We start from the raw sequence: 11,540 nt of genomic DNA, 5'->3' as shown, positions 1-11,540 counted from the left end.
ACTGTCATAACTGTCAATGTCAACTTTGATTTTGTTGCTGAAAACATAATTATTGATTACAATTATGAAATAAGTTAATCAATTATGTTAATAATTGTTATGGTAATTGATTAAATAATCTCATAATCATAATCAATTATGTTTTGAGCAATCCAACCAAAGTTGACATTGAAAGTTGTGACAGTATTTAAATATTTGATAGTGATCATTGTTGATTAGCGTTCGAACAACCGGCCCTTGAGTTAGATATTATTATTTTTTTTTTTTTTTTTTTTTTTTTTTTTTTTTTTATTTTGGCTTAGACTTACCGTCATACTGCCAGACACATAAGGAATACAAGTTATCAAGTTATACAAAACAGGTTTAAAACAAAGATAACAACTAAAAGGTATTAAGTAACACTAAGCTTAACAGCTAAAACTACTAACTACCAAAGGTATTAATTAAAAATGTTTAAGGGAATTATAATGATAATTTGCTGTCTTTTAAAAAGTTAATTAAAGAGTTGTATACATCTACAGAACCAAGTGATAATAAATATAGTATATTCCAAGGAGTTGCTACTTTACATTTTAATAAATCATTTATTAATTTAGATGAGTAAATTGTATTTTTAGAACAACCAAAAAATATATGATCTAAATCACTTTCCTCTTCACAATGCTCACATTTATCATTATCCAAAACCTGTATTTTAAATAAATGCTTTGGATAACATGCGTGCCCGAAACGTACTCTAATAATAGAAGTTATGTACTTTCTAGAAGCTCTACAAGACTTGTACCAAGGAAATTTGGGAATATCGGGCTGAATTAACGAGTATCTATTTTGATTCACAAAAGAGTATTCCTTCCACTGGTAGCTCCACTCCCGATGCAGTGTTGACTTGAAAGAGATTATACTATCAGTCAGTGTTATTTTATGTAGAATACTGGTATCGGATGAAACGCTTTCTTTGGCTAATAAGTCGACATACTCATTATGTTCAAATCCTGCGTGTGCTTTAATCCAGATAAAATGTACATTGATTCCTTTGGTTAAAAGATTTTGTTTAATATGTTTAATTTTATAAATGTATGGGCAGTCTTGGATGTTTGGGGGTCCATATTTACCAAGAGATTTCAATACTGCTAAGGAGTCAGACAAAATTATAATATGGGCGAAATCAAATTCAGCTACATATAGCTTTATTTAAAAAGTTCATTGTTCATTTCTAATAAAGGTTCTGAGAAAAAAATTCTTGAAAAAAATGATTATTTTTGGTCTTCTAAAGTGTACTAGTACCTTAAGAAAACAATTTTTAATAAATTAAAAATAGAGAACCACAAGGAGAGGACATAATACCGAATGAACTCCTAAAGTATGAAGGAGCAGATCTGACCAAACAATTATTTAAATTAATCTAAAAAATAATAGAACAAAACAGAATAGCGCAAGAATGGAGATAGAGTATCTTAATACCTCTCATCAAAATGGGAGACAAGTCGGACCCGGATAATTAAAGAAATTAATTTAGTAAACACAACATTACAACTAACAATCAAATTGATAACAGACAAATTGAATAAAATCATAATATACCAGCAAAAGAACAACAGAGTTTTAGATCGAAAAGGTCATGCACCGACACCATATTTTATATTTATAATGACGTGAAATCGCTTCTACAAGAGAAATCACTAGAATACAATAAACCGGCATATTTATGTTTCGTGGACCTTAAGAAGGCATTTGAAGCGGTAAAATTAAATTCCATTATCCACTTATTGTACGCAAGAGAGATAACTCTAGAAAGAATCAAATCGATCTAAAATATCTACCAGAACAACACAGTAAAATTAGAAGACTGGCACAATTGAAGTTGGCAATGAGGTAAGACAGGGGGAGTCCCTGAGTCATCTCATGGATGAAATAATAAAAAACAATGACTAAAAAATATACCAAGTGAGAGAAAAACAAATTCTGCTATGCAGACGACGCAATACTAACCTCTCAAAATGAAGATGATTTACAAGCATGCTGCACCAATTTAATATAATTGCCAGACAATTTAACATGTTGATCTCCCCACTATACACCAAATGCATGGATATAACAGCAAATCTACTAAGATCCAAATAAGAGCTGAAGGATCAGATAATAAAACAAGTGATTTAGCTTAAATATTTAGGCATCACATTATCTAACTACTAAGTGAATAGAGCAAACAGAGCCGCAAACAGTGTCTGAATGAAACAATATGGAGAAATAAAAATATCGGGAAAGAAATAAAAGTAGAATTTACAAAACAGTCATCAGACCAATAATGATATAAGCGGCAGAAACACGACCTGGCACAAAGAGGACAAAAATAATGCTAGAAAGAGCAAATATGAAAACCCTTAGAAAATCGATAGTAAGACATTTTGGAACAGAGCTAGAAGTAGGTACAGATATACGATGAAGTTGCAAGGTAATCAACTATTCTAAATGGGAAATAAGCCACAATTTAACTAAAAAAATGATTTTATTAACGTTTCGACGTCCAAATCGAATATTTTGTATTTTGACAACGACATCCGATTTGGACGTCGAAACGTTAATACAGTGCGGTGGAATAAGTGTTGCCCCCCCTGTTAACTTGTTTATTTTAAGAATATAAGCAAAAGGCTCGGACAGGTCGATTTTTAAACTAACCATAGTATATTATAGCATCAACGTTTCGAACTTTACGCGATCCCTCTTCAGGTGACAGCCATAACTTTGATTTTTTTTAATGGGAAAGTACATCATGTGACAACTCATTTAAAAGCTCTTAAAATACTGAGTTCAAGAATGTATAATACTTTAATCCTGTTTGAGAGCGTAGGCGCAAAATTTCGGTCGAATTCTTTCTAAATGCAATCATTTTTTTCGAATCCTGAAAAAACTAATAAATATTTTTGAAAAATTTAAACGCAGAATGAAATATTACAGTATTCTCGACGGTCCAAAGTCCCTGAGAACTCCTATAATGTTTATTTTAATAAGTCACAGTGGTGGAAAAAAGAAAATTTAGTGTGATTTTTAATTTCAAATATATCATTCAAAAGAAACTTTTTGTTTATTCTAAGGGACTGTCAGCCCTTGGTAATAATCTAATCTTTCATTCTGCGTATAAATTTTTCAAAAATACTTATTAGTTTTCTCAGAATTCGAAAAAAATAAATACGTTTAAAAAGAGTTCGACCGAAATTTTGGGCCTGCGATCCCAAAAAGGATTAAAGTATTATACATTTTTGAAATCAGTATTTTAAAAGCTGTTAAATGACGTGTCACATGATGTACTTTACTATTTAAAAAAAATCAAAGTTATGCCTGTCACCTGAAGAGGGATCGCGTAAAGTTCGAAACGTTGATGCTATGATATACTATGATTAGTTTAAAAATCGACTAGTCCGAGCGTTTTGCTTATATTCTTAAAATAAACAAGTTAACAGGGGGGTGGGGGGCAACACTTATTCCACCGCACTGTATAATCATTCTTTTTAGTTAAATTGTAGCTTATTTCCCAATTTTCGATTTAGAATAGTTGATTACAAAAATGCCACAAGGAAATAACTTCAGAACAACATGAAGTTGCAAGGTGGAGAACATCAATAAGTACTTGGTAAGAAATAGAAGAGTAGAATGAAACCATCATATAAGACGAATGACAAGAAATGGAGAATGTAGTAAAAACGGCGAGAGACGGTTTCTCAATAGGAAGACGATCAGTGGGAAGACAACGAAAACGATGGAACGACAACTTACTGGAGGCGCATTGAAAAACAGAGAGGCATGTCTACACAAAAGGAACAAGAAGAAGAAGATGTTCAAACATTTTCTTCCTCCTAGAGTTACTTCACCTTGACATTCCTCAAAAACTGACACTTAATGTCTCACCTCCGCTCAAACAGTGCCACAACTAAAAAAAGAATAAAAACAGTTTTATCGCATCAACAGTTTAAAAAAGCTACAAAATACGATTATATCTCAAAAAGTTACGTCTATAGTTCAAGTAATTGTCGTTAGAGGACACTAGCTAACTAGTTATATGGTTAACCAAAATCAACGACCCACCGAACACAAACAATGTCACATATCGACTTCCGGAAGGCATTTGTCCATCTAAGATCTGTAAGTGTCGTTTGTCAAGTTAAGACATTATATCGTGGGCGTACTGGGAAAATCAACTAACTCCATTTTTTCAATTTTGACATTTTATTACCAATAAATCCACAAACATCAATATGTTAACAGGAAAAACCGTATATCCTCAAATTCGTCATCCACCGTGTTTAAATCGGTACATTCAATGACAAAGAAAATCAACTAACTCCATCTTTTTCTAAGTTTTTATGAATAAAATAATGTTTTTTCCAATATTTTTATGTACATGTATGTGCACGCCACCTGTGGTTAACATCCTTCAAAATCATATCCAGGTACCAAAACTTGAATAGCTAGTGTACCCGATTTATCAGAGGTACTAAGCCATAAGGTATAATAATGTTTAAATGCGTTTTTCTCAAAACTTTACTTTTGTGAGTTAGTGGATTTTCCCAGTACGCTCACGAATGCGATTTATTCAAAACAATCTGCGAATGTGTTCAAGAAAAGTGACATATGTATTTATATTATTATATTTCTTTTTGCAGTATTCTTTGTTTAATGTTGTTAATTATATTTAACGTTATATCATTAAAAAGTATAACTCTGTTAACCAGGTAATAATAATGATATAATATATATGTATAAGCAGTGCGGTTCCTACGGTCTCCTCTGCATCCCACATTTCGCTCGTCATCGTTTTCTATCCACCCATTCGTTTTCTTCAATAGCTCTATCTGCCATAAAGTGTTCTATGCCTTTCTTTCATGTTTCTGTAGGCCTTCCTCTTCTTCTTCTATTTATGGGTGTGTAATTTAATGCTACTTTTGGCCATCTTTCCTCTGACATCCTCATAACATAGCAATTTCTTTGTTTCTATATGGTCAACCGTGGAATATACACTCTTTGTCCGTCGTATTATTTCCTCAATTGGTACGTGTTCTAATCTAGATACCATGCATGCTCTACGTAAGTATAATCCATCTCCGCTACTTCTATATTTTTTCTTTCCTTTCCTGTGAGTTGCAAACACTCTGCTCCATAAGTTATAATATGTTCCACAATTGTTCTGTAGATTGTTAATTTTGTGTCCGATTCACCTTGTTAGACCATAGTAGACCATTTAAAATATGAGTTCCTTTCCTTTATTGCTGTATCCTCTTTGCTGTATGTCTCTTTTTGTAGTTCCTTCTTCTGATATTATGCTTCCTAAATATCTATTGTTATATTTCTATTTGATATGAGAATTAAAATTTTATAATTATAAGCAAAATTCAAATTAATATAAAAGATCTTCAATTTTCTCAACCACGGGCATGTAAATTTAGAACAACCTGTATTACAACAAATTATTATATTTAGTTTTTAAGAAAGTGATTCGAGGAAGTGTACGAAACTCGATAACAATGCGCCTAAGATAAACAAGTTTGAGTGACGCGGGCCATTATAGAGTTCGCGGAAGATTCGATCATTAGCCTACGCTAAATAAGACTCAGTGAAATAGATAATAGGTCATTAAGTTTTGTAAAAAGTAGAAAGTAAGTTTAAATTGGGAAATGATTATTTTTTCTTGAAATCCATTAAACATATTTAGAAAGATTAAAAGTTGGTATTGAGGAATACGGCGAATTAAAATTTGTGGTGGAATGTTGATTTTTGAATCTGGAAGGGATATTTAGAAAGTAGGGAAATGAGTGAGGATGAGAGATCAGAATGTTTTGAGGAGTGGAGAGGTGAAGTCCAGTGGTGGACGGTAGTGTACGAAGAGTGAAAACGCCGGTATAGTTCCGTGAGTGTTGAGTACCCATCGGAACGAGAGGTAGGCCGAGTCGAGAGAAAAGAATCTCCTTGAGCAAAGAGTATCCCGGTGGCTGATTGAAGTGGTTCGAAAAAGGTAGACCACGACATCACGAGAAAAGCAGGAACGAGAGCGATACGAGGTAGTTTTCAAAGGAGAACATTACTGGAGGCCAGGACGAGTTTTTCATCGCAACCAAGGGTAGGAGGAAACGGGTTTTGTGTGAGGACATTCGCAGTTCACCAGATAAAGGTCAGTCTCATTTGTTAAGACATGAATGTATGGGTTTTTGTATTAAATACCACATTAAAAATTGAAGAACATAATCGCTAATATCAGAAGATTTTCATCAAACTTAAATCAAATTTGTTGCAAATAAATCCTAATAGTTTCATTATTAATAAAAGTTTTAAATTGGAAACCAAAAGGAAATAAGATTCCCATTTTCAAATTTTTGTATTAAATAAATATAAGATCTAACAAATATTAAGCAGTAATTGCCATTTATATAAAATAAACAAAATTTTGATTTATAATTGTAATCCATATGTGTGTATTATTTTATTTTTTCCCTATCCCGATTAGGAACCACTGAGAAATACTTAGAAGTCACGAAAGTAAGTAAGTAATTTTATAATTCGCCCTGAGATTGAAAACATATTGGTATGTGATCTGGTTGATTAATTAGATTATCATTAATGCATTAATTAAATTAAATTACATATAAGAGTATCATCACATATAAATAAATAAGATTACAACAAATGTCGTCCAACGTGGTAAGCATTGAAAAGTATTTCTAGTGGCAAATTTGAAGGATAGAAAGAGAAAAGCCGGTGGTTGGAAATTTATATGCCTGTGGTAAAAAGTGAGATACTTACAGTTGATAACATAAAAATTTAGATCTCTTTAGGTACAAATTTTACATAACTGATTTAATACTTTATTTTTACGATATTTACATTTGATATATTTATGGACAATTTATAATATTTGGGTGAGAAAAAGTCGTCCTGGTAACATACTAGTAAAATTTCATATTTGGCGGGGATAGTACTTCTTGAAAACAAATGTCTGTGACAAGAAGCCAAAGCAAAGACAACAAAAAACAAAAAGAACATTCAGATCAAGAGGAAAATTCAGACCAAGAAGATATTTTAAACACAACAATCATGGAAACAGGAAAAAAAGAATTGTCAGAATTAGAAAAGATATTACAACTTATGCAACTCCAGTCACAAAAAATGGATGAAGCAAAACGAACAATGGATAAAAATCAGGATGAAACACAAAAGAAAATGGATAGAATCCAAGACAACCAACAGGAAACATAACAAGCAATGGATAAAAATCAGGAAGAAACATCAAAGAAAATGGATAAAGTGGATCAAAAAATGGATGAAACACAACAAAAAATGGATGAAACACAACTAAAAATGGATGAAACACAACAAAAAATGGATGAAACACAACAAAAATTGGATCAAAAAATGGATGAAACAAAAAGAATAATGCAAGAAAATCAGAAGGAAACAAAACAAGCCATAGAAGAGAACAACAAGAAAATGGAGGAACGCATAGAAAAGTATGAAATGAAAATTCAAGATAAAATAAAGGAACTAGAAAATTTGGAAAATAAGTTGGAAAATGCTATTCAAGTAGACAGAGAAGAAGTGGAAAAAAGAATCACAGAAATAGAAAAACAAGTCACCGAAAACCGGACGCAACAAAATGTAGGAGAAAGAAGAGAAATGGTTATACATAGCACAGATGACGTGAAGATAAGGTTTGGCGGGGATGTAAGAAGATTACACCCAGTGCCGTTCATAAATAGCCTGAAAAAGAAAATACAACACATCGGAAATTTCGAAACAGCAAAAGAAACTATCAGAAACCATCTCAAATATGAAGCAAGCCTATGGTTCGATAGTAAAGAAGAAGAATTCGGCAAGTGGCAACAATTTGAACAAAAATTTTTGAATTATTTCTGGGGAAAAGTCCAACAATTGGAAATTAACAAGGAATTGCAAAATGGGAAATACAATGATAGGATGGGGGTATCAGAAAAGACATATGCTTTACAAATTTACAATAATGCAAAACATTTACAATATAATTACTCATCGGAACAATTAGTCGAACTGATTGCAAGACATTTCGAAGAAACGCTGGAAGACCATATCACATTGCAAAACTACAAAGACATAGATAGTCTATGCCAATTCTTACGAATAAGAGAATCACGTTTAAGAGAAAGAAAATCAAGAAGGTCGCGAGAAGATTACAGGCCCCGAGAGACACAGGATTACAGAGAGAGAAATCAAAATAGGAGAGACTATACAAGACGAGATTTTAATCCCAGAAGGGAAAACGAAAATAGAGACAACGGAAGAGGAAATTATGAACAAAGAAATAGGCAATGGAATGAGGACAGAAATCGAGAATACCAGAGTAGAAACATCACACGCTCAAATCAAGAAAACAGAAATAATGGTAGACAAAATGAACAGGGATATCGAGAAAACCGAAACAGATCCGACAGACCAAGAGAAAATAGAAGAGAGGTAAATAATACCCAGACAGAAGAATATGACGGAGAGATAAATTATGACGAAAATATAAACAACGATGAGCAACCGGCGGTTTTTTCACGACGGCGCCCACTAAAAACAAAAAAACAAACAGGAATCTTTTGTCACCCCAAGGAGTTTATTAAATTGGCAGGAAACAACGAAAAGAAAAATGGAGTTAATTTAAAATTTGTGGATGGATTTATCAACGAGAAACCAATTAAAATTATGATAGATACTGGATCGGAAATGACATTGGTCAACAGAAAACTAATAGAAGAAGTTAACTTAACAAATTTAATTTACAAAATACCTAGGGTAAATTTAGTGGGCGCAAACAAACGGACATTGGCAACTATAAATGAAGGCATACGAGTAACGGTACGACTGGGTAAGAATATGTATCCACTACAATGTGTAATAATGCCAAATATGTCACATGACATGATAGTAGGAGTTGACGAATTGGCAGAAAAACATGTAGTGATAGAATTTAAAAATAATACGATGAAACTAACAGAAGAAAAAGAAAAAGAACAGGACAAGGAACAGGAGAAACAAAATATGGACGAATCAGGTAAAGAACAAACAGTGGAAATGAATTTGGCAACGAAGCAAGGACAAAGAAGAAAAGGGAGAAAAAGTCAGAAAAAGATAAAAGAAAATGAAACCTGTGGCTCCTCAAAAGAAGAGTTGAGCCCAGAAGAAAAAAATTGAGAGTATCAAAAGCAAAAGAAACCTGGGATTACTCAAAAGAAGAGACGAGCTCAGGAGAAGAAGAAATAAAGCTAACAAATGAAAGTGAAAAGAATATGATTGAAACAGTGGTATTTGAAGAGGAGGTATATGCAAACGAGGATGCAGAATGCACGGTAAACATATGTGAAGAGTCTGAGGAAAAAGACAGAAAATTGATATGTGGAGAAGGAAAAGAAAAAGAATTGCGGTTGATGTTAAGAAACTACGAAAATTTGATCAATGAGGAAAACAGAGTGGCGAAAAAGTACGAACTTTCATTTGAGGTGAAAAACTTGGGAAATTTTCGATCAAAGACTTACCCGATTCCATACAAGTATCGACAAGAGATTAAAGTAAGGAAATATACAGGGAGTTGGTTTTGCCTCGAGAAAATTTATTTAAAAATGCAGATAAATTTTATCGAATACAAGGCGGGGATTTGTTATTATTTCTATTTGATATGAGAATTAAAATTTTATAATTATAAGCAAAATTCAAATTAATATAAAAGATCTTCAATTTTCTCAACCACGGGCATGTAAATTTAGAACAACCTGTATACAACAAATTATTATATTTAGTTTTTAAGAAAGTGATTCGAGGAAGTGTACGAAATTCGATAACAATGCGCCTAAGATAAACAAGTTTGAGTGACGCGGGCCATTATAGAGTTCGCGGAAGATTCGATCATTAGCCTACGCTAAATAAGACTCAGTGAAATAGATAATAGGTCATTAAGTTTTGTGAAAAGTAGAAAGTAAGTTTAAATTGGGAAATGATTATTTTTTCTTGAAATCCATTAAACATATTTAGAAAGATTAAAAGTTGGTATTGAGGAATACGGCGAATTAAAATTTGTGGGGGAATGTTGATTTTTGAATCTGGAAGGGATATTTAAAAAGTAGGGAAATGAGTGAGGATGAGAGATCAGAATGTTTTGAGGAGTGGAGAGGTGAAGTCCAGTGGTGGACGGTAGTGTACGAAGAGTGAAAAAGCCGGTATAGTTCCGTGAGTGTTGAGTACCCATCGGAACGAGAGGTAGGCCGAGTCGAGAGAAAAGAATCTCCTTGAGCAAAGAGTATCCCGGTGGCTGATTGAAGTGGTTCGAAAAAGGTAGACCACGACATCACGAGAAAAGCAGGAACGAGAGCGATACGAGGTAGTTTTCAAAGGAGAATATTACTGGAGGCCAGGACGAGTTTTTCATCGCAACCAAGGGTAGGAGGAAACGGGTTTTGTGTGAGGACATTCGCAGTTCACCAGATAAAGGTCAGTCTCATTTGTTAAGACATGAATGTATGGGTTTTTGTATTAAATACCACATTAAAAATTGAAGAACATAATCGCTAATATCAGAAGATTTTCATCAAACTTAAATCAAATTTGTTGCAAATAAATCCTAATAGTTTCATTATTAATAAAAGTTTTAAATTGGAAACCAAAAGGAAATAAGATTCCCATTTTTAAATTTTTGTATTAAATAAATATAAGATCTAACAAATATTAAGCAGTAATTGCCATTTATATAAAATAAACAAAATTTTGATTTATAATTGTAATCCATATGTGTGTATTATTTTATTTTTTCCCTATCCCGATTAGGAACCACTGAGAAATACTTAGAAGTCACGAAAGTAAGTAAGTAATTTTATAATTCGCCCTGAGATTGAAAACATATTGGTATGTGATCTGGTTGATTAATTAGATTATCATTAATGCATTAATTAAATTAAATTACATATAAGAATATCATCACATATAAATAAATAAGATTACAACACTATATTCCTTACATTTTCTTATACTTCTTAACTCTAGTTCCGGATCTTCGGTTTCCTCTCCTATTCTCAAATATTCCGTTTTCTCCATGTTCATATATAGTCCCCATTTTTCATATTCGATCTGTAACTTTCTTAGCATATAATCCATATCATGTTCATCGTTGGCCAGAGTTACTTGGTCATCAGCAAAAAACAAAGTTGTTAGGCAGTTTTCTCCAATCATTATTCCCATCCCAGCAACTGTTTTCCTCCATTGCTCCAGAGCTTTCTGGATGTATATTTTAAATAGTGTTAACGATACGCTGCACTCTTACCTTAACCCTTTTGTAACAGGGATTGGTTTTGACATATATTTTCCCTGTCTAATACAGCTTTTCGAGTTTTGATACATATTTTGAATTGCTCGCACATATGCCTCACTTATGCCCATCGTCGTCAAAATTTCAAAGAGTTTCTTTAAAGGTACCGTGTCGTAGACTTTTTCCAGATCAATAAATGTTGGGTGAGTAGACAAATTTCTTGCTTTTCTTTTCTCTATTACTT

This window comes from Diabrotica virgifera, chromosome 1 (assembly GCF_917563875.1).
Source record: "Diabrotica virgifera virgifera chromosome 1, PGI_DIABVI_V3a".
In the NCBI taxonomy this organism is placed as follows: domain Eukaryota; kingdom Metazoa; phylum Arthropoda; class Insecta; order Coleoptera; family Chrysomelidae; genus Diabrotica; species Diabrotica virgifera.
This window is presented reverse-complemented; position numbering follows the sequence as displayed.